Source organism: Gossypium hirsutum, chromosome A03 (genome assembly GCF_007990345.1).
Source record: "Gossypium hirsutum isolate 1008001.06 chromosome A03, Gossypium_hirsutum_v2.1, whole genome shotgun sequence".
Taxonomy (NCBI): domain Eukaryota; kingdom Viridiplantae; phylum Streptophyta; class Magnoliopsida; order Malvales; family Malvaceae; genus Gossypium; species Gossypium hirsutum.
The window spans coordinates 93,986,788-94,011,220 of NC_053426.1; the positions used below are offsets into that span (position 1 = coordinate 93,986,788).

The following is a 24,433-nucleotide window of genomic DNA, read 5'->3' on the forward strand; positions in this document are numbered from 1 at the left end:
AGGAAATAGATAAGCTAAAATTCGACTGGGGGAGGAGAACAATAGAATTTTTGGTAGATAGAATTTTTGGAAAAAGAAAGTACTCAAAAAAACCTGATAATTTCCTAACTTTCCTAACACTAATTCTATTTACAAACCACCACTCAATTTCCCACTTTAGCACAACTCTAGCCACAGTTTAGAGCAAAAATATTACCCTTTACCACAATTGAGATTCAAACTCAAGACCTCAAACACCCCTACACTCCACTTAACCACCAATCCAACAAGCCCATTCTAATAGAAGCTTACAAAAAATTAAACATGAGCCTATTGAGCAAGGTTAAGTCTTTATTTAGAAAAAATCTCCAAAATTTTCCAAAGACAAGGCTTGAACTTGGGACCTCTCACGCACACCTAGAACACTTAACCACTGAAGCAGATACACAGTTGTGTCTCAATTCACAAGACCAAAATATAACATTTTGGGGGTGTTACACGTATCCGATGCCGAAATAGGGCTACCAGGCATTACCCAATAATACACTTTATTCACATGCATTTATATATTCATAAACCAAATCCATACAAAACATGCGCAATGTCCCTTATAGGGCTCTACGAAACTTTAAACATGCTTAGAAATGGTTTGGGACCAAACCTATAACATTTACAAGCTTTGGGAAACTTAAAAATATTTTATTTGATTTAAGGTTCACACGCCCGTGTGAACCGACCATGTGCCTCACACGGCCAACAGACACGCCCATGTCATAAGCCGTGTAAAAACAGAGCGTACATACAAACTTGTACCATACGGCTAGAGACACGTCCGTGTGCCAGTGCCATGTCCGTGTGCCACACACCTATGTGCCAGCTCGTGTGTCTCACACGGCCAATAGACAAGCCCGTGTGTCTAGACTGTGTCAAAATTATAAGGTATACTGCCTTAATTCGAAAGGGTACCCCAGGCGACACACGGCCGTGAAACATGACCATGTGTTGCACACGGCTGAGACACATGCCCGTGTGGACAAAAATAGGTCATTTGCAAAGCCAATTTGCCACCCTTTTTCTCATGCACACCTAGCCATCAACATGTTATCATTTCAATACATATATAGGTAGCAAAACATACCAATTCACACACATTTCATGCCATCTAGCATCAACCATTTCAACTACTCAATTCCACATTCAAAACCTACCAAATCATTATGCCAAAATCATCACAATTTGCATAAGTTCCATATTCATTAATTCATCATATTATCATCTATTTCATATCACAAAACACATCATTAAACTTTATCAACAACTAAGTCCAACATACCAAATCAAGCCAATATATATAAGGCATTGTGTACATCACTTAGGCCAATTTAAATGACCAAATACATACCAATATTTTCAACCAAAAGTAAGCCAAATCTCATGGCTTAAATCATAACTCAAAACATATCATCTACTCACTAGCCTACACATGCCATAAACCATATTTACAAGCTTCCAAAAATACCAACAAGTAGTCAATAGTGTGATGATGGTTCCCGATGATTCCCGATGTCCTAGTTAGATTCGAAAATCTATAAAACATGGAAAAACACATAAGTAAGCTTTAAAAGCTTAGTAAGCTCGTACTAAATATACTGAACAGTTCATAATATACAAATCATCAAATTGAACTAATTCATATCTAAATCATGATGACCAAAAAAATTTCCTCATACTTACTCAAGCATTTATGAAACAAGTTCATTACTTCTTCCATTTGGATTTCATGCTTTATATGTACATACCTATACAAATTCATACTGGGCTTATACCTTTTACGTGACACTATTGAATACTCGATATCTCGCACACTAAGTGCTAAAGCATAGCCGAAGCTATTATAATCTCGCACACTAAGTGCTTTTCATAGCCGAAGCTATCTCAACCTCACACACTAAGCGCCGTATATAGCCGAAGCTATTCTGACTCGCACACTAAGTGCTCTATATAGCCAAAGCTATCTCGAAACGCACACTAAGTGCCAATCTTAGTCGATTTGTCATCATACATAATCGTAGTCACATATATATAGTTTATGCAATATTAATGCATTAAAAACTTAATTGTAATAATGTTTATCACGTACGAACTTACCTCGGATACTAAAACCGCGAATTGAATGGTTTAGTCGATAACTTTGGTTTTCCCTCGATCTAGATCCCAATTCTTCCTTTCTTGATCTAGATGTATTCAAAATTAACTTATTCAATCACATATTTATTTAATTTAATCCACAAACACATATTTGGGAATTTTTTTCACTTAGCCCCTAAAGTTTCACATTTATTCAATTTAGTCTCTATTTCATAAATACACAAAGTTCAATAATTTCAATTACACCCAAGCTAGCTGAATTTCTAGAGGCTTCATAACAGCCCATATTTATCAATATTTCACACATTTAACCTCACATTTCATCTTTCCATAAATTAGTGCCTTTTATGAAATTTCACTAAAAATCACTTTACAAAACATGATAATCCATCAACAAATACTTATTTTCCATCATCAACACTCAAGAGCTCAAGCATTCATCAATGTAACTTTACAAAATCATCGACCAAATCAAAAATTAAAGCATGGGCTAGCTAGTACTCAAAGCAACAATCACAAAAAAGTAGAAATCATCAAAAACGAATCAAAAATCATACCTTAATCAAGGTTTAAAAGTGCTGAACCCTTCTTCAAAATTCGGTGGAACAAAGATGATACATGGCTAGCATTTTGATTTGTTTTAATTAATAATTACCTTAATAATTAAATACCAAATTTACCCTTAATGAAAACATTATAAAATCACCTAATATATACCAGTTATGTCAAATTCCACTATCAATGGTCTATTTACAACATCATTACCTTTAATTTAATAAGCCATGGCAATTAAACACCTTTATCAAATAGAATACAACTTTTATATTTTACGCGATTTAGTCCTTTTATCAAATTGAGCTATTAAACGATAAAATTAGCTCACGAAATTTTCACACATATATTCACATGCTATAAACACAAAAAATAATATTAAAATAATTTTACAATATCAGATTTGTGGTTTCAAAACTACTATTCTGATTTAAGTTAAAACTGGGCTGTTACAGCACTGGGTTGGAATGAAGCTACAATAGCAAATCTTTTCTCCCTAAAGTTGCAGTGGAGCAAGATGAAGCTACAAGTCATATGCCCTTAAAGTTGCAGTAGGTTGGAACAAAACTATAATAGTGAATCTTATTTCCCTGAAGTTGTAGTGGAGTAAGATAAAGCTACAAATCCTATACCACTGAAGTTTCAGTGGGTTAGAATGAAATTACAACAACAAATCTTATCTCCTTAAAGTTGCAATTGAGCAAGATGAAGATGTGATACTAAATCATGTCTTCCTAAAGTTGTAGTGAAGTGGATACAGAAAAATAGAGTAACTAAGGAACTAAAAGAGTGGGTTACTTGAAAAAGAAAAGTACCAAAGAAGTTGAGATTTAGCGAGACCGAACAAAACTGGTCCTCTTTTAAGGTTTTTGCTCCCTTCTAGTTACACGACAATAAGCAAAAATAGGTAGCTGCAATAGGCCAAATTTGTCCGGCCCAAACCAAACTGAAAAATAATAATAATAAAACCAAAAAAGAGTCCATTAATTGTCAAAGTCCATTTATATAAAAACAAGCCCAATCTGCTAACTCTAAGCCCTAAAGCCCAATAACTCGAAGCTCAAAATCCACTATCCTAAACCTAAACTGAAAAAGAAAAAACCCTAATCCCTCCAGCAGCTGCCTCTGCCACGTCCGTAAGCATGCCTCCCAAAGTTCCTAGGCCTCATTTGCCACCATTTCACCAAAATGGCAAAGCATGCTCCCCAGTGCAGTTGACAGCCCCAAACGCCTGCAAAAAAAGAAAAAAAAAACAAAAGCAGAAACAAAAAGTAAAACAGAAGACAAAACAGAGAAATAATGAAAGAAAAAAACAATATTTTGTAATTGATTTGGCTATAAAAGCCAAAAAATAACTCTTTTTTTAAAAAAAAGTGAGAATAAATTGAATACAAAAAATAAGAAAAAACAACAAAGTTAAAAGAAAAGATAATTTGTTTTATTTTTATTTTATTTTTTGAAGAAGACATAAAAAAAGGTTTAATCTTTTCCTTGTGACGCCTTGTCTTCCACCGTCGTTGGAGGCTTTCTCCGACCTAAAGAGCCTCTAAACCCATTAGGGTTCCATTAAGAGCCTCGTCGAAAGGGTAGAAACAGAAAGGTTTTCAGTCCTTTTGTTGAGCTTTGACTGAGGTTTTGAGGATTTAAACCCTAAATCTGGGTTCCACGCAAAAAGGGGACTCGAAAAGTTTTTTTTTATCTCCGGCCACAGGAGACAATGGACACTATCGCTGATGACCAATGGGCGCAATGAAGTTGTGAACGGCCTGTGACCGAATAAAGGAGGAGTTTTGAGAAAAAAAAAAGAAAGGAAGAATTTTTTTTAACTATTACAAACTTAATGAAACGACGTCGTTTTGGCCTAGCTTTAGAAGCCCCAAAACGGCGTCATTTTGACACGACCAAATGACCCTATCTGAATCCATTCAAGATCCACGTGTTTTCAATGAGAGGGTCTAATTTTCATTTTGGTCCTTCTGCTTTTCCCCTCCTTTTTTTTTATTTTCATCCTATTTCTTTTTTATTTGTTTTAATTTTAATTTCTTTACAAGTCAGTCCCTTAACCTACTATTGGCCTAAGGGAATGAAATAAGGTTGGAATAATTTCCTTTTGAGTCCTTATACGTTTCTTCCCATTTTAATTTAATCCTTTATGTTCTGTTTTCTTATAATTTAGGCTTTAAATTGGGTTATATTTTCAATTTAGTTTTTTATTTCCCCTTTCTTTATTTTATTTTATTTTTTGCAATTCATGCTTTAAATTTTGTTTAAATCTTAATTTAGTCCTTCATTTATTTAATTCAGCCCTTCCTTCTTTATTTTTTTATTTTTTATTTTTTCAATATTTCTAATTTATGTCATTTACATTTTTCCCCCTTTAATTTACATTTTTTATTATTTATATAATTTCATTTTCATTAAATACGGTATTAATCATATCATAATTATTTATTGTTACCATAATTGATTAATATTATTATTACTATTATAGATGTATTATTATTTATTTACATGAATACTATTGTAACGCCCCAATTTTTGGGAATTCTGTGAATGTTGGCATAGGTTTAATTATGTTAGTGGGCCTCTAGAAGGCCCAAGCTTAAGATAGAACCCGACAATTTTAGTTAATTTTTGTTCCATAAGAAAAAGGGGGTGAAATTATGAAATAGAACCTATGTGAAAATGTTTGAAAATGCTATAGGCTAAATTGAAGTGGCCAAATAAATAGGAGTGCAAAATAGGAGGATTTGCATGACAAACCTCCCATTTTACATGAAGTGGCCAGCCATCATGTTGTTGTAGACATTATGAGCACTTGATATCCATAATTCATGGTACAAATTGATAATGGGTTAGGTAAATGTTCCATGATAATGGATTAGGTAAATATTCCATGATAATGGGTTAGGTAAATGTTCCATGATAATGATTTAGGTAAATGTTCCATGATGGGCATTTCATGTCTTTTGTATTAAAGAATTAAATGGATGAAATATGAAATTTTATTAAAAGAAAAAGGGGTGAAAAGAACAAAGTTTTGTCCATCTTTGTTCATCATAGCCGAAAGTTAGAGAAGAGAAAGGAGAGGAGAAAGCTCTTGAATGTTCGGTCACTTGGGGAAGAAAATTGAAGGTAAGTTCATGGTAGTTTGCTTCTATCTTGATGTTCATGAGTTCTTCTTGATTCTACCTTAACTCTTGAAGCATATTTTGGTTTTTAGTTGTGTTGTGAGCATTTAGTCTTGAATTAAAATGAAGGAAATGGTTCTTGTTTCATGTTCTTTTGATGAAAAATGGAAGATAGGTGAAGTTGAGCCAAACAAATGAGCATGCATGTGCCTTAGATGCTAAGGGGAAAAATCGGCTAACATGTTGTGCTTTAAAATGATGAAATGGAGATTATACTTAAGTAAAATCATAGATATGTGATGATTGATTGGTGATATACATGTTTAAATAACAAGCATGCAAGTTAGGTGTGAAAGAGTGATTTGGTAATAAATCTGCTTGGGACAGCAGCAATAACGTGAATTTAGAAAATCACCATAAATTGTGGGAGATGAGTTAGAAGCTGAATAAATTATGTAATTAAAGCTTAATGAGTCTAGTTTCAAATGGAATAAACGAGAACATATTTTGAATTCTGTACAATGAGAAATTTGATTCATAATGAAGAGTGGTCAGATTAGTCAAACAGTGAAACATGGGAAACTTTAAGAAAAATCTGGTATTCATTGGCTAAACCAAAAATTCTGAAAATTTTATGGATAGAAGATATATGAGTCTATTTTCAGGTAAAATTAACGGCACTTGATTTGGAGTTTCGTAGCTCCAATTATAAATGATTTAGTGACTGTTGCTCAGGAAGACAGATTGCAGTGAAATTATGATTATGTGGTAAACACTGACAAAAAATTTGTTAATGAGTTGCTTATTGATTTCTTATAAGCTTACTCTGATCTGTAGGTGTGGTTGGCCGAATATTGTAAGGGGTTAATACGTAGTTCGTATTTGAATAGTTAGATTAACGTGTTAGTAATCCAATTGTAGGCGGTTCGTGTGTGGATCTCGTCAGCATATCGTCGCAAATAGGTGTGTAACTAACACCCTATTATAGACTAGATTGGCACAAGCCGAAAAGCCGAAATGCCGAAAAGCCGGTATTTTGAGATCTTGCGAGTGTGTGAATGCTCATGAGATTAATAGTTTGATGTATATGGTAAATTAAAGTGATAAGACTGCAGAGTGCGCGATTCTGTGCATTTCGATATTTTTGGGCTTAATGGGCCAAAAACGGGATAATGGGCCAACGGGCCCAAATTGGTAAGAAAACATGGTAAGTGTTTCTGATCGTACGTAAATGGCTATGTTATGTATGAAAACCTTAAGAATAGTTAAATTACTTGAATACCCCTATGTATGCAAAATTACCATTATACCCCTAGGGTTACTTTTGACTGAAAAGCATGACGATCTGATTCTGTATGATGTATGCCATGATTATATATCTGTTGCATGGGGACTTGGGTTATACTATGGAGGAAGCGTCCTGGTGGCTATGCCACAATTATCTGATCTGGTGGCTCTGTCACATATATCTGTCCACTATGCCACAATTATCTGATCTGGTGGCTCTGCCACATATATTTGTTTTGGTGGCTCTGCCACAATATCTGTATCTGGTGACTTCGTCACAATATCTGGCAGCCTCGCTGCGATTTCTGTGGTGTGTAGCAGTTGGGTGGGTCGAGTAGTCTCCCCACATGGTGTAAGGCTGGTACGGGGGTGTTATGGATGAATCTGGGTTGGGTTTCTGCATAAACATGTAATATCTGTTCTGTTCTGTTATGGGCCTATGGGCTTTATTCTGAATTTCTGCTCTGGGCTAAGGCCAACTTATTCTGTTTCTGTGGGTTGAGCTGATTTAGACTATGGTTGGGTTATTTTACACACTGCGTTTCCCCAAACTCACCCCTTTTATTTTCATCCACGCAGGTAATCCCCAACCATAGTGGGCTTGGAGCTGTGAGGGAATTCAGAGTGGCCACCCGTTCTGAAAGTTTGATTTTCTTCTGGTGAACTGGACATCCTTTTATTTACGTTTGAAGTTTTGGGTTTTTAAATGTAATAAGGCCGCTTAATTATTTTTGATGGTTTTAATATGTATTACTAAGATAGGTATTACTTATTTTAACTGTTGAAATTGGATAGCTTTAGGGCGCGTTTTCAAAAACAACAATTGATTTCAAAATAACACGACAACAAGCAAAGCTTCCGCAATGAAAGTATTTTCCAAAATTAATCACTATTCCTAAAAATGACTTAATCAAATCGGTTTCCTAGAAATATCCATGACGTTAAGGTGTGGCAATGGCGGTATGCATGTCTAGGATTGGATCCGAAGGGAGCTTGGTACTTAAGCAGTCCAATGGACTCCCCACCTCTTTTCTGGTTTCCTACCTGGTGCACAGTTTCCATTCACTTTAACCTATAATGAAATTATCTTTTAAAACACTAAGTAAGTTTTTCTGGATCAACAATATAAAATGTTTTGAACGCTTCGATGTGGCATGTCGGATCCGGTCATAACGTCTGGGCCGGGTTTGGGGTGCTACAACTATTATTTTATTCTCATTATTATTTTGCTATATTATAGTTCTGTTTTTAACCACGTACTTATTTTGTTCTATTTTTTTCCATTACTATTCTTCAAAAATTAATTTTCTCCTCCAAACAATAAGCTGGTTATAGCAGTTAAGAATATCCTAACCGCCAATTCCTTCTCTCGTAGCTGGTCCTGATACGACCTGCAAACCAACCCTGACCGACTATCTAATCGAGATACATGCGTTCCCGATTCAAGATTCCAGCAACCTTGCGCTCTAAAGAACTCAACTCAGATTAACAGCCTCAACTGCGCGGATCGTTTAAACCCGATCACTTCTCCCTTTGATTTGTTCTCAGAGATCCGAATACAGCAAGCCGACTCATTTCCCCAACTGTCCCCAAACACGAATCCAACCCAATGCGCTTATTTATTTGAAATTGAGTTAACTTCAAGGGATGAGTTGTCAATCCCGATACTTAGGGAAAATAATGAATACCAATTGGAAGGATTTTTAGTACGAATACGTATCTCACGATTTTTTTACCGGAAAGAATACCAGCCTAAAACTAAATTGGTATTTAGTAAAGCATGAAATTATTCATGCTTTGGTTGGCTATGTAGTAGATTTGAATGAAAGTGATGGAAATTGGGAAAGGAGGGGACTTGGAAAGCAATTAAACAAATTTTGCAAACAACAAGGAAATGAAATGGAATTGCAATAGCTATTGACGCATGAACTTAGAAAGGTAATAAAATAATTCTTACTTAATCCAAATGAAATCAAGTGTCAAATGTGTCTTCCAAGTTACCTTAAAGCCATATTTATATTCGGCCCCACCTTATTGATTGTGTAGTAAATTGGTCCTTATCTGCTCAATTTTAACTCATAGCATCCCAATTGCATCCCTGACAAGATTAAAACATAAAATTACTAATTCAACAGGGATCAATTCAAGAATTAACCAATTTAAACACAAAAAAAAATGCAAATTTAACATGTTATCAACTATAGTATGAAACATGCTTAAATATTTGTTCGTATTTGTACTATGCCCAAATAAATTAATTTCACATTACATTTAATGTTATATTTGTTTTTACCCGACGAATAGAAAATAATTAGAACCAAGACGATGTTCTTTAATTAGAGGATTAAAGAAATCGTGCCCTAACTTACGGGATACAACTTTCTCCTTGAATCGAGATAATCGAACATCCTTTTAAAATTCAAGACACGTAAGACTTAGGTAATAATCAAATGGCGATTATTCTTGTTTTCAAGGATTTGAGACATCGTGCCCTAACTTACGGGGCATGATATTTTCTTCTCGATTAACTTGAAATAAGAAGGCCTCTTCTATAAAATTTAATTTAGTTAGCGATATTTGAATCAAATAACATCATGGAAAGAGGGGATCGTATTTTAAATTCTCTTCGAATTCTCAATTTTTGACGCTAAGACATCAGGTAATCAACTACGTACCAATTTTGGGCGTTATGAAGGTGCTAATCCTTCCTCATACGTAACCGACTCCCGAACCCACTTCTTGGATTTGTAGACCAAAAATTATCATTTTTGTAAATTTAACCTTTTTATTAAAATGATTAATTTTTAAGGTGATCTGATCACACCTAATAAAAAGGATTGGTAGGGGCTCCATTTTCATTTTAAAACAACAAGTCAATTTCCAAAAAGGTTTCGACAGTATTTATACACTTTTAATATGTCAAATTTAGCATGATTCTTCCTAAGATTATATGCCTAAAAACCAACTAAAATCAGATTTTTTTTATTCACAGAGTTTGACAAATTCACAATTTGATTTTTAATCAACCACTAATTCTGCAACTTTTCAATTTTGCCCCTTTTATTGCTTCCCGTTCCAATTTAGCCCAACTTGCTTGGCTAAATGAGGTTTAGTTGAGCATGAAATTAATTATACTCGATTGTGGTTTAAAAGTGGATTTAAATGTACTGGTGATAAGTGAAAAAGGAAAAGGAGAAAGGACTTAAAAAACAATTGAACCAAAAATAAGGAAATGGGAGAAAATGGCAGTAAACTTGAATAGCTACTAATGCATGAAAGAGAAAAAAATTGTTTTTAATTCTATTTCAGTGTGTTTTTTCCAAAACACCATTAAAAGGTATTTACAAATTTTTCATATGCCAAATTTAGCATGATTACTTATAAGATTATGCCTAACAACCAACAAAAATCAGATCTTTTTTCTATTCATGGAGTTTGAAAAATTCACAATCTGATTTTTAATCAGCCACTAGTTAAGCAACCTTTCAATTTAGCTCATTTTATTGCTTCCCGTTTCAATTTAGCCCAATTTGCTTAGCTAAATGGGGTTTAGTTGAGCATGAAATTAATCATGCTCGATAGGGATTTAAAATTGGATTTGAACGTAATGGTAATAGGTGAAAAGGAGAAAGGACGTAAAAAGCAATTGAACCAAAAATAAGGAAATGGAAAGAAATGGCAGTAAACTTGAATAGCTACTGATGCATTAAAGAGAAAAGAATTGTTTTTCATTCTATTCCAATGTGTTTTTTCCAAGTCATCATTACAAGGTATTTATACACTTTTCATCTGTCAAAATTAGCACTTTCCTCCTAAGATTATGCTTAACAGCCAACTAAAATCAGATTTTTTTTCTATTCATGGAGTTTGAAAATTTCACAATGTAATTTTTAATCAACCACTTATTCTACAACTTTTCAATTTTGCCCTTTTTATTGCTCCCCGTTCCAATTTAGCCCAATTTTCTTGGCTAAATGGGGTTTAGTTGAGCATGAAACTAATCATACTCAATTGGGGTTTAAAAGTGGATTTGAACGTAATGGTGATAAGTGAAAAGGATAAAGGACTTAAAAAGCAATTGAACCAAAAATAAGAAAATGGAAAAAATGGCAGTAAACTTGAATAGCTACTGATGTGTGAAAGAGATAACAATTCTTTTTAACTATTCCAATGTGTTTTTTCGAAGCCATCATTACAAGGTATTTATACACTTTTTGAGAAAAATAAAATAAAATAAAATAAAAATAAAGAACACACAAATTTTATGTGGAAACCCTTTCGGGAAAAAACCACGAATAGAGGAGAAGAAAATTCACTATGTCGAAAAATTGAATCAATACAAGAGGAATAGACTATGTCTATTTATAGGCTTGTAAAGCCATATTCTAGTAGGATTGAAAGACCTTATCTTAATCAATATAAAATAGATGAAGTTTAATAAGGTTTAAAAAAACCTTATTCTAAAATAAAATAAAAGAAGTCTAGTTCTATATGGATTTTACTTTTATTTTATTTTCCATCGTATTTTATTTAAATAAGAATTTGGGTCACTTAATTCTAACAATCTCCACCTTGACACAAATTCTCAATGAACATGTTCTTCATCGCGAACTTTCAATAAACAAGTTCTCCACCTCTTCCATAAAACCTCTTAAGGGTTTAACTTCAACGATGAACACCAACCAAGTCTAAGCAATGCTCAAACTTGGTTATAGGAAGTGACTTAGTCATCATATCTGCAGGATTTTCATGAGTACTAATTTTGCTCACAACAATATCACCACGAGCAATAATATCACAAGCAAAATGATACCGAACATCAATGTGTTTTGTTCTCTCATGAAACATTTGATCTTTTGTAAGAAAGATGGCACTCTGACTGTCACAAAATACTGTGTTGATTTGAAGGTCTTCATTGAGTTCACTAAAGAGTCCCTTCAACCAAATAGCTTCTTTACAAGCCTCAGTAATCGCCATGTACTCAGCTTTAGTGGTAGACAAAGCGACTGTAGACTGTAAAGTGGCTTTCCAACTGATTGCACAACCTCCGATTGTAAAGACATAACCTGTGAGAGATCTTCTTTTATCAAGGTCTCCAGCGAAATCAGCATCAACATACCCTATGACTCCATCTTTAGTTCTTGCAAACTGTAAGCAAACATCAGTAGTACCTCGTAAGTATCTTAGAATCCACTGAACTGCTTTCCAGTGTTCTTTACCGGGATTCGCCATGTATCTGCTAACTGCACTGACTGCATATGATAAATCTAGATGTGAACAAACTATAGCATACATGAGAGATCCCACTACACTAGAGTATGAAACATGTGACATGTACTCAATCTCATCATCTGATTGTGGAGACAAAACTGATGAAAGTCTGAAATGGGCTGCTAAAGGAGTATTAACAGGCTTAGCACCCTGCATATTGAACCTGCAAAGAACTTTCTCAATGTACCCTTTCTGACTTAGGTACAATTTACTTGTTTTTCTATCTCTGAGAATCTTCATTCCAAGTATCTTCTTTGCTGGTCCTAAATCTTTCATCTCAAATTCTTTACTTAGTTGGGTTTTGACATTTCTTATCTCTCCTTTATCTTTTGCTGCTATCAACATGTCATAAACATAAAGAAGTAGATACACAAAAGAACCATCACTATTTTTCTTAAAGTAAACACAACTGTCAAAACTACTTCTTTTGAAATCATGAGAAGTAATAAAGGAATCAAACCTCTTGTACCACTGTTTTGGTGACTGTTTCAAACCGTAAAGGGACTTTTTCAGCAAGCAAACATAGTCCTCTTTTTCTGAGACTATAAAACCCTCTAGTTGTTGCATGTAAATATCCTCTTCAAGTTTTCCATGCAGAAATGCAGTTTTTACATCTAACTGCTCAAGCTCCAAATCATGCATGGCCACAATACCAAGCAAAGCTCGAATCAAACTATGCTTAACAACTGGAGAGAACACATTTGTGAAGTCCACTTCTGGAATTTGACTGTAACCCTTTGCAACAAGCCTTGCTTTATATCTGGGTTCTTCAACTCCTAGAGTCCCTTCTTTCCTTTTAAACACCCATTTACAACGAACAACCTTTTTACCTTTAGGAAATTTCACAAGGTCCCATGTTCTGTTTTTGTGGAGTGATTCGATCTCTTCTTGCATAGCAAACATCCACTTTTCTGAGTCTTCACAGCTAACTACCTTAGAATAATTAGATGGCTCTTGATTCGCATCTATATCTTCAGCCACATTTAAAGCATAAGCAACTAGATCAGCCTCGGTATACTTCTTTGGAGGTTTAATTTCTCTTCTAGTTCTATTTTTGGCGATAGAGTATTATGGTGAAGAAGCAACTCTATTCTCAACTTTTGTTCTAGCTTGAGGAGTGACTCTGTATTAATCTGATGCTCCACCTGCTTTTGATTTTCTTTATTGGAAGAGTCTTTAAGAGATAAGTTAGGTAGCATAGCAGTTTCATCAAAAACAACATCTCTGCTAATCACAACTTTTCTATTTTCAGGACACCATAACTTATACCCTTTTACACCAGTTTTATAACCAAGAAAAACGCATTTAATGGATCTCGGTTCCAATTTTCCATTATCAACATGAGCATACGCAGGACACCCAAAAATCTTTAAATCAGAATAATTAGTAGGATTACCAGACCATACCTCTTGTGGAGTCTTTTTCTCAATGGCAACAAATGGAGATCGGTTGATTAAAAAACATGCAGTGGAGGCTGCTTCTACCCAAAATGACTTTGATAAGTTGGCATTTGACTACATACATGAAACCTTCTCTATGATCGTTCTGTTCATTCGTTCTGCAACACCATTTTGCTGTGGAGTATGACGAACTGTCAAGTGTCTCATGATCCCTTCTGACTTGCACAATCTATTAAACTCATCAGAACAGAACTCTAAGCCATTGTCTGTGCGGAGGTATTTTACCTGTTTTCCCGTCTATCTTTCAATCATAATTTTCCAAGATTTAAATGCGAAAAACACATCGCTTTTCTGCTTCAAGAAGAACGCCCAAACTTTTCTGGAAAAATCATCAATAAAGGTTAGCATATAATTAGCTCCACCTCTCGAAGGCACTCTGGATGGCCCCCACAGACCAGAATGAATATACTCCAATATTCCCTTCGTGTTATGGATTCCTCTAGTGAATCGAACTCTCTTTTGCTTCCCAAAAACACAATGCTCACAGAAATTTAGTTTGCAAATTCCTTGCCCATCAAGAAGTCCTCTTTTACTCAATTCTACCATACCATTCTCACTCATATGCCCTAGGCGCATATGCCAAAGTTTAGTAATATCATTATCTGAAAAGGAAGAGGAAGTGACAGCTGTATCACCAGTAACAGTAGAACCCTACAAAACATATAACTTGGAAGTTTTTCTTTGCCCTTTCATCACAACAAGGGAACCTTTGGAAATATTTAAATCCCACTTTCAGCTGTATATCTGTACCCTTTTGAATCAAGAGTACTCAACGAAATTAAATTTCTCTTCAATTCTGGAACATGTCGTACCTCACTAAGTGTTCTGACAACTCCATCAAACATCTTAACTTTAACTGTTCCAACACCTGCGATTTTACACGAAGCATTATTTCCCATCAAAACAACACCTTCAGACACTGTTTCATAAGTTGTAAACCAATCCCTATTGGGACTCATGTGGAAGGTGCAGCCTGAATCAAGTATCCATTCCTTGATTACTTTAGAATCATTGATAGAAGCAACTAGAAGTTCACCATCGCTGTAATCTTCTACAACATCAGTTTCACCGGAATTTTCTGGTTGTTTTCCCTTTTGATTCATAGCCTCCCTTTTAATCTTATTTTGTAGCTTATAGCACTCAGATTTAATGTGCCCTTTCTTCTTGCAGAAGTTACAAGTTTTACCTCTGTTTGAAGACTTCGATCTACCTTTAGATTTACCACGAGGATTCATTTCCTGTGTCCTACCACGATCATCATCAGCATTCCGATCTTGTCTCCCACGAACAATGAGACCCTCTCCCTGAGAGTCGGGTTTAACCACAAGATGTTTCATCTTATCATACGAGGTTAAAGAATCATCAACCTCATCAACTGTGAGAGACTCGCGGCTATATAAAATCGTGTCTCTAAAGGTTGAATAAGACAGGGGCAACGAACAAAGTAGAATCAACCCTAGATCTTCCTTATCATACTGAACCTCCATGGCCTCCAAGTTTGAGAGAATTTCTTTAAACACTATTAAGTGTTCGTGTACAGACGCACCTTCCTCCAAACGATGAGCATAAAGACGCTGCTTCATATGCAACTTGCTTGTTAGAGTTTTCGACATACATATTTGTTCTAGCCTCTTCCATAATGCAGCGGCAATCTTCTCTTTCATCACATCCTGCAAAATTTCATTGGACAAATGAAGATGTAATTGTGTTAACGCCTTTCGATCCTTAGGCTTCTTCTCTTTATCTGTTAATGTCGAAGGCATCTTATCTATCCCTAGCAGGGCATCCTCCAGATCCATCTGCGCAAGAACTGCTTGCATCTTAATCTGCCACAATGCAAATCTGGTGTTGCAATCCAACAGCGGAATTTCATACTTCAAAGACGCCATTACCGTGATCGAGATGAATAACCCGGAAGCTCGGATACCAATTTGAGAAAAATAAAATAAAATAAAATAAAAATAAAAAACACAAATTTTACGTGGAAACCCTTTCGGGAAAAAACCACGAGCAGAGGAGAAGAAAATTCACTATGTCGAAAAATTGAATCAATACAAGAGGAATAGACTATGTCTATTTATAGGCTTGTAAAGCCATATTCTAGTAGGATTGAAACACCTTATCCTAATCAATATAAAATAGATAAAGTTTAATAAGGTTTAAAAAACCTCATTCTAAAATAAAATAAAAGAAGTCTAGTTCTATATGGATTTTACTTTTATTTTATTTTCCATCGTATTTTATTTAAATAAGAATTTGGGGTCACTTAATTCTAACACTTTTTATATACCAAATTTAGCATGATTCCTCCTAAGATTATGCCTAACAACCAATTAAAATAAGATTTTTTTTCTATTCATAGAGTTTAACAAATTCACAATCGGATTTTTAATCAACCACTAATTTTGCAACTTTTCAATTTGGCTGTTTTATTTCTTCCCATTCCAAGTTAGCCAAATTTGCTTGGCTAAATGCGATTTAGTTGAGAATGAAATTAATCATACTCGATTGGGGTTTAAAAGTGAATTTGGAAGTAAAGGTGATAAGTGAAAAAGAGAAAAGACTTAAAAAGCAATTGGACAAAAAGTAAGAAAATGGTAAAAAATGACAATAAACCTGAATAGCTACTGATGCATGAAAGAGAAAAAAGTTATTTTTAATTCTATTATAGTATGTTTTTTTGAAGCCACCATTACAAGGTATTGATAGACTTTCCATATGACATATTGAGCATGATTCCTCCTAAGATTATGCCTAATAATCAACTAAAATTAGATTTTTTTCTATTCATAGAGTTTGACAAATTCACAATCTGATTTTTAATCAGCCACTAATTATGAAAATTTTCAATTTGGTCCATTTTATTGCTTCCTGTTCCAATTTAGCCCAATTTGCTTGGCCAAATGTCGTTTAGTTGAACATGAAATTAATCATACTTGATTGGGGTTTAAAAGTGGATTTGAATGTAATGATGATGGGTGAAAATGAGAAAGAACTTAAAAGGTAATTGAACAAAAAATAAGGAACTAGAAAAAAATTGGCAGTAAACTCGAATATCTACAGATGCGTGAAAAAGAAAAAAATTGCTTTTAATTCTATTATAGTGTGTTTTTTCCAAGCCACCATTACAAGGTATTTATACCATTTTCATATATCAAATTTAGCATGATTCCTCCTAAGGTTACGCCTAATAACCAACAAAATCACATTTGTTTTCTATTCATAGAGTTTGACAAATTCACAATCTGATTTTTAATCAGCCTTTAATTATGCAACTTTTCAATTTGGCCCCTTTTATTGCTTCTCATTCCAATTAGCCCAATTTGCTTAACTAAATGGGTTTAGTTGAGCATGAAATTAATCATACTCAATTGGGACTTAAAAGTGGATTTGAACGTAATGGTGATAGGTGAAAATGAGAAAAGACTTGAAAGGCAATTGAACCAAAAATAAAAAACTAGAAAAAAATTGGCAGTAAACTTAAATAACTATTGATGCATGAAAAAGAAAAGAATTGCTTTTAATTTTATTTTAGTGTGCTTTTTCCAAGCCACCATTTCAAGGTATTTATACATTTTTCATATGTAAAATTTAGCATGATTCTTCATAAGATTATACCTAATGATTAACTAAAATCAGATTTTTTTTTCTATTCATGGAGTTTGACAAGTTCACAATCTAATAATTAATCAGTCCTTAATTCTGAAACTTTTCAATTTGACCCATTTATTGCTTCTCGTTCCAATTTTTCCCAATTTGCTTGTTTATTTGAACTTCGGTATTCCAATTGCGTCCTGACAAAATTAAAACAAGAAATCAGAAGTTTAGTAACATTCTATTCAAAATTTGACCATAAATAAATACATTAAACACATAAAATTAGCTTGTTAGTAGAGGTTAAAGATGTTTACGCCCCTTCTTTTGGGAACCCGAGTCGTGACATTATTTTAAGGAATGATCCTGGGGCTCACATATTGAGCGTCGATCCAGATGGAACGCATGTACCCAAGTTCCTCGAGTACACCAATATAGCCCTTGCTTACAAATTGGCGTTAAATTTTCAGTTGGTAGAATTTTTTGTTAGGCAATGGTTCGAGAACAAGGCGAACTACGTTTTTGCCATCAATTAGTACAACATGAAGTTTTTAATTGATTACAAGGTTACAAAACCTAAACCAAAATTATATGTTGAGGAATTTTGGAGGGTTGATGAAGGGTGCTGTTGGCGGGTTCGAGTTGTATCTATACAAAGGACTCAGTAGTGGCAAATAGGAAAATTAGAAAGGCACCATACATGCACTATTGCACGTATAACGCAAGACCACCAAAAATTGGATGCCAAAAGTATCTACAAATACATCAAGCCACTAGTGAAAGATCTACCAACCATTCATGTATTAGTCCTAATTGCAAACATGCAAGCCTTGTTCCAGTATAGAGTGTTGTATAGGAAAGCATGGTGGGCGAAACAAATGGCCATAGAGCAGTTGTACGACAAATGAGATGAGTCATACAATGACCTTCAATGGTGGATTTTAGTGATGCTAGAGTACATGCCAGGTACTATCGTGGACGTGCAGATGTTGCCTTACAAAGGCCTGAATGGGGAACTTGAATCGGTGAGAAGATTTCTTTCATCGTTTGTTCTAGATGTTCAATCCATGTGTTAGGGCCTTCTCCCATTACAAACCATTGGTGCAAGTTAATGGAACATGGCTTTACAGAAAATACACGCAGATACTAATGATTGCAGTTGCACAAGGTAGTAACCGAAATGTACTACCAACTGCCTTTGCCATCGTAGAGTCAAAGAACTTCGAATCGTAGGATTTTTTCCTTAGGAACTTGCGAAGGCAAGTTGTCAGGCAAGACAACATTTGCATTGTCTCTAATAGATCCAAGGGTCTTCTTGTTATGATTTGGCATTCTGAGGTTCCTTGGATGTTTGTCTACTACATTCGCCACATCTTTGTCAACTTCAACAAGGAGTATAAGAACAAAGGCTGGCACAAACAAATCGTGAACATGGGTAAAAATATCATATTTAAACTTGTATTTGTACACATTTTGAGTCTATTTACTAAAAGGAACGGTAACATGTTTTATCGGAATACATATGAAGGGTACGAGCTGGAACCACACCGATTTAGGCATAGGCATGCGAGGTTGAAGACTGATATAGTGGGGGCTGGTCCTTCTTTCAGAAAATGGTTGGGAAGCATGGAGCAGTGGCAATGGGCTTAATGGTTTGATAATGGGTACCAATATGGTCATATAACGACTAACCTCGTTAAAGCGGTTTTGTTAAGCCGATTAACTCTGTATTGAAGCGTACAAGTCATTTGCCAATTTCTTGAGTTTTCTCAGCTACATTTATAGGTTGGAAACCTTGATGCCAAAAATGGGGTTGAAATAAACAAAACAGAGGGAGGCCAGACACGTGTACGTCAAAGATGTCAAGAATGCCATGGAAGTCAATACTTGGAGGGTGAGGTCAATGAATGCAAAACTATATTCCTAGAACTTGGAAACTTTCCGAGTGATAGAGTGCATCATACATCACACGAGGATCTCACCAAGGTCCTACGGAGTTGATCTCCAAAACAGGCTGTGCAAGTGCGAAAGGTTCCGGACACTTCAGTATCCGTGTGCACATATGGTTGCAGCATGTGCAACACTCAATGTGAATGTTGAACAATATATTGACGATGTGTACACGATTCAATGCACATCCGCTCATCCCCAAATCCTACCAAGTGTAAGTAAAGCATGACATGCTCGTCTACACGATACTTGGGAAAATGGATCTGCGACCTCAATACCAGGTATTCATCCTGTATGGTAAATTTTTAATACAAATATCTAAAAAATTATAAATTATGGTAAAATAAAAAATTAATATCTCAATTAAGTATAACTTAATATATATTTTAATTGAAATATACATTTTTAACTTATACAAATTTTAAGTATTTTTTTCGTTTTTTAAAATTTACAATTTCTAAATTTTTTTTTTCAAATTTTAAATATTTATACAATTTTGATTATATAATAAATTTTAATGAAAAATATTTAAATTTGAATACTAAAATTCCGTACCAAAATTTTAACAAATAAATATAATATATTTAAATTATAGATAAATATTTTTTAAAAAACAGGTTAAATTGGAAAAAAATGAATTTTCAATATAAAACCAAAGAAACTAATTTTAACATATATATAATACAATATTATATTTAAATTATTAGGCATAACAAATTACATAATATAAAACACTCAATCAAAATTCTTAAATGCTGAATCCAAGCCTAATGAAGTAGGTAGTAAGATAATGAATCCAAAATTGTAAGAATAATGATAATATCATCAATTAATATCAATCATCAATTTAACACGAAATAGGTAGTAAGATAATGATAATAAATTGGGTAATGAAGTGTTAAAACATATCACACTTTATAAATAAATATCATATATAACATACGAATAAATAATTTATGATTTAACAATTTTACTGTTTCATTGACCCTCAATGCAGTGTAATCCGTGTTTACTAAAAAAGACTGATAAACCGTAATTTATACATATTTTTATCCCATGCTTAGTGCATTTACAGATGATTTCTCCTTAGATTTGGTGAATTCGATGCTCCTAATCCTTTAATTTCATGTTTTATACTTAGGTGAGCATAGGAGAGTAAAAAGAGCGAGAAACGGGCCGAAAACGGAGAAATGGACCCACATGGGAAAAAAACACGACCTGGACTTCCTCACACGGGCGTGTCACACGGCCGTGTCAGTTTTGCAGGATCGAAGCATGACTTACAAGGGTAGACCACTCGCCTGTGCCTATTTAACAGCCTTGACCACGGGTTGGAGTAATTACACACGGGCGTGTCCTTGCCGAGCCCAAGTTTAGTCCTATTCAGAAAAGGCCAATTTTTAGGGCTCTTATGCATTCAAAAGCCTATTTAAACACTTGAGGAGGCACTTAGAAGGGGGATACAGAGTAGGAAGCAAAGAAATACTCAAGGAAAGCCGATTGATCCATCTCAAGAGCCGGATTCATCATCAAGACTGGAGATCTCCCTTCAAGTTCCTTCAGGAGTTTTGGGTTTTCTTATGTTTTGCTATCTTTATGCTTTTGAGATGTTTTCTTTCACAAATATGAACTAAACCCCCTAAATACCTAATGGGAATGAAACCTAAGACAGATATTGTTATTATTATCTAAATTGTATGATAAATATTTGACTTGTTCTTAATTATGTGTTCTTAATTCTTGTTTTCATATTCCAGGATATTGATTCAAGTTACTGCTCTTGTTCAGAGGAGGAATAGACCCTGTCTAAGAGTAAAATTGTCATAATTAAGTGGAGTTGATTGCGCGCCTAGAGATAGGGTGACAAGATTTTTTCGGATTAGGGTGAAACCTAATAAAAGAATCCATAGATTGAGTTAATGCAATTCTAGGGTGTTAATTAGAAAGAGATTTCAATTATTCAACCTAGAGTTAGACGTTATTAGTCTCGAGAGAGATAATAATATAACTTAGGGATTTCTACGGATCAAGTCAAATGAATAAATCATCTGATTCAGAGTCAAATAACAAGTGAAGTCTAGGTGGATTTTTCCTTAGGTATTGTCTCAATCAATCGAATTTTCCCAAAAGGATTTTCCTGAGTGTTCTTTCTGTGCATTCTTAGTTAGTAATTAGTTTAAATAACCAAACCTCTTAATTTTTAGGCTAGATAATAAAAAGAAAGTAAATACTAATACTCGTAGTTCCTTTGGGTTCGACAATCCGGTCTTGCTGAACATACTACTGTTCGATAGGTACACTACCTTAATCGTGATAATAAGTTAGTCTCAAGAATGTTTCATTTATAAATCTTTAAAACCTGTTACGAATATCACGCATCAAGTTTTTGGCGTCGTTGTCGGGGAACTAGGATATTAGGAACACTCAATTTTTATTACTTTAGCCATTTTACTTTTATTGCAATTTAAGTTCTTATTTTCTTTTCTAATTCTTCATTTATTTTCTTCTGACAGGTTTTTCTAGTTTATGACCAGAAAAAACCCGTCAAGACCACTACTTTTTTATGGTGAGATTGACCACACAGTTCGCAGAAACCGGAAAGAAATAAGGCGAAGCCTAATATACACAGAGGATGAGCAAGAGAACGATACTTCAACCACAACTAAGGAGATAGCTGAAAACCAAGAAAATCCGCTGCCTCCTGCGATTGCTGCTGATCCAGTAAATCAGAATCCTACTCCACGCACTATATGTGATTATACTAAACCTAATTTAACAGGAACTGAGTCAAGTATAGTTAGACCTGCTATTGCTACAAATAATTTTGAACTGAAACCTAACACAATTCAAATGATACAACAGTTTGTTCAGTTTGATGGTTTGCAGGACGAGGATCCCAACGCTCACTTGGCAAATTTCCTAGAATTTTGCAATACCTTTAAAATTAATGGCATTTCTGATGACGCCATTCGCCTTCGGTTGTTTTCCTTTTCATCAAGAAATAAGGCTAAAAAATGGTTGAACTCGTTACCACAAGGGTCAATCACTACTTGGGAACAAATGACCGAAAAGTTTTTATTAAAATATTTTCCGCCAGCTAAAACAGCCAAATTACGTAATGATATCTCTTCTTTTGTGCAGATGGATTTAGAAACACTCTACGATGCATGGGAGAGATATAAGGACCTTTTGAGAAGATGCTCTCACCATGGGTTACCGCTTTGGCTACAGGTTCAAACGTTTCATAACGGCCTGAATCTTTCGACTCGGCAGATGATTGATGCAGCCGTTGGAGGAACTATCAATAATAAGACACCTGAGGCGGCTTACGATTTTATTGAGGAGATGCCACTAAATAACTATCAGTAGCAAGTTATAAGAACAAAGTCGACGAAAGTAGCCGGTGTTTTCAACCTCGACGCGGTTACTGTGCTATCTAACCAAGTAAAACTCTTAAATAAAAATATTGATGGTTTGTGTGGTTCTACTCAGGTACATCCAGTGATGAGGTGCGATTCGAATGGAGGAGGAGCATGCACAGAATATCAACCCTTCAACCCTAACATCGAGGAGGAACAAGTCTAATATATGGGTAACAATAACTTTAGACCCCAAAATAAACGGTATAGTAACACTTATAATGCAGGTTGGAGGAACCATCCTAATTTCTCGTGGGGCGGTCAAGGAAATCAAAGGCCACAACATCCTCCGGGTTTCCAACAACCACCCTGCCAACAAGAGAAAAAGTAGAACCTTGAGGAGATGCTAACAAAATTCATCTCAGTGTTAGAAACTTGTTTTCAGAATACCGAGACAGCACTCAAAAATCAATAAGCATCAATCCAGAGGCTCAAAACTCAGATTGGACAGCTCGGCAAGTTGATTTCTGAATGACCACAAGGTAGCCTGCCAAGTAACACTGAATCTAACCCAAGGGAGCAACTCAACGCAATTGCAATTCATGATGAGGAAGGGTTAGTTGCAAAACCAAGGCGAGAAACGGTGGTAAGCAAAGGTAAGAATGAGATAGGCCACAATGACATAAAATCGATAAGTAAAGAATACAAACCTCGTGTGCCATGCCCAAACGCGACAAGTAAAGACCGTAAAGAAGAACAATTCGGTAAATTCCTTAAATTATTAAAAATTTACATATTAATTTACCGTTTATTGAAGCTCTTTCGCAGATGCCAAACGCAGTCAAATTCTTAAATGAGCTTTTAAAAAATAAATGAAAGTTGGATGAGGCATCGCATGTGGAATTGAATGCAGTTTGCTCAGCTATATTACAGAATAAGCTACCCTACAAATTGAAAGATCCAAGGAGTTTTACGATTCCTTATTTAATTGATAGTTTAGATGTTCATAATGCATTGGCTGACTTAGGGGCAAGCATTAATCTTATGCCTTATAAAATGTTTAAACAGCTAGGTATTGGGAAACCCAAACAAACTAGGATGAGCATTCACTTCGCTGATAAAACTATTAGATTTCCTAGGGGTATCATTGAAGATGTTTTTGTTAAGATCGATAAATTTATATACCCAGTAGACTTTATTGTTCTAGACATGGAAGGGGATAGTAACGCACCTTTAATTTTAGGACGACCCTTTTTAGCGACTGCTAGAACCATTATTGATTTTGGCACAGGTGAACTCAGACTTCGTTTGGGAGATGAAACAATCACCCTTCAAGCTTGTAATTCGAGTAACACATTGAAAATTGAAGGTGGTTGTATAAATCATTCTACTAGTACTGATCATGTGGTGAAACCCTCTGTGTAGGAAACAGTTATGAAAAATGCATATAAGCCATGTTCAAACAACAACAAAGGACCTACCTATGAAGAAAGGAGGCTACAAATCTAGGAGCTAGATGAATGGTGGACACAGAAACTGAGAACACCCGATAGGCCGAAACTGAGTCAAAACGAGCTCAATACCTCACCAAATCAACTTAAGGTTGGAGACAAAGTACTACTAGATGCAGCAGATCCTCGCATTACCACTTCTGAACCTAATGAAGAAATTCCTCTTACGGTATTCAGTATTTTCCCATATG

The 24,433-nt window shown here is 34.9% G+C and overlaps 1 non-coding gene across 1 annotated transcript; it reads right to left on the minus strand.

The window, feature by feature from the left end:
- Positions 1 to 22,480: 22,480 nt before the first annotated feature.
- LOC121227015 (small nucleolar RNA R71) lies at positions 22,481 to 22,587 on the minus strand. The gene has a single exon (XR_005924702.1). It is a non-coding gene; the product is annotated as a small nucleolar RNA R71 (small nucleolar RNA).
- Positions 22,588 to 24,433: the final 1,846 nt, after the last annotated feature.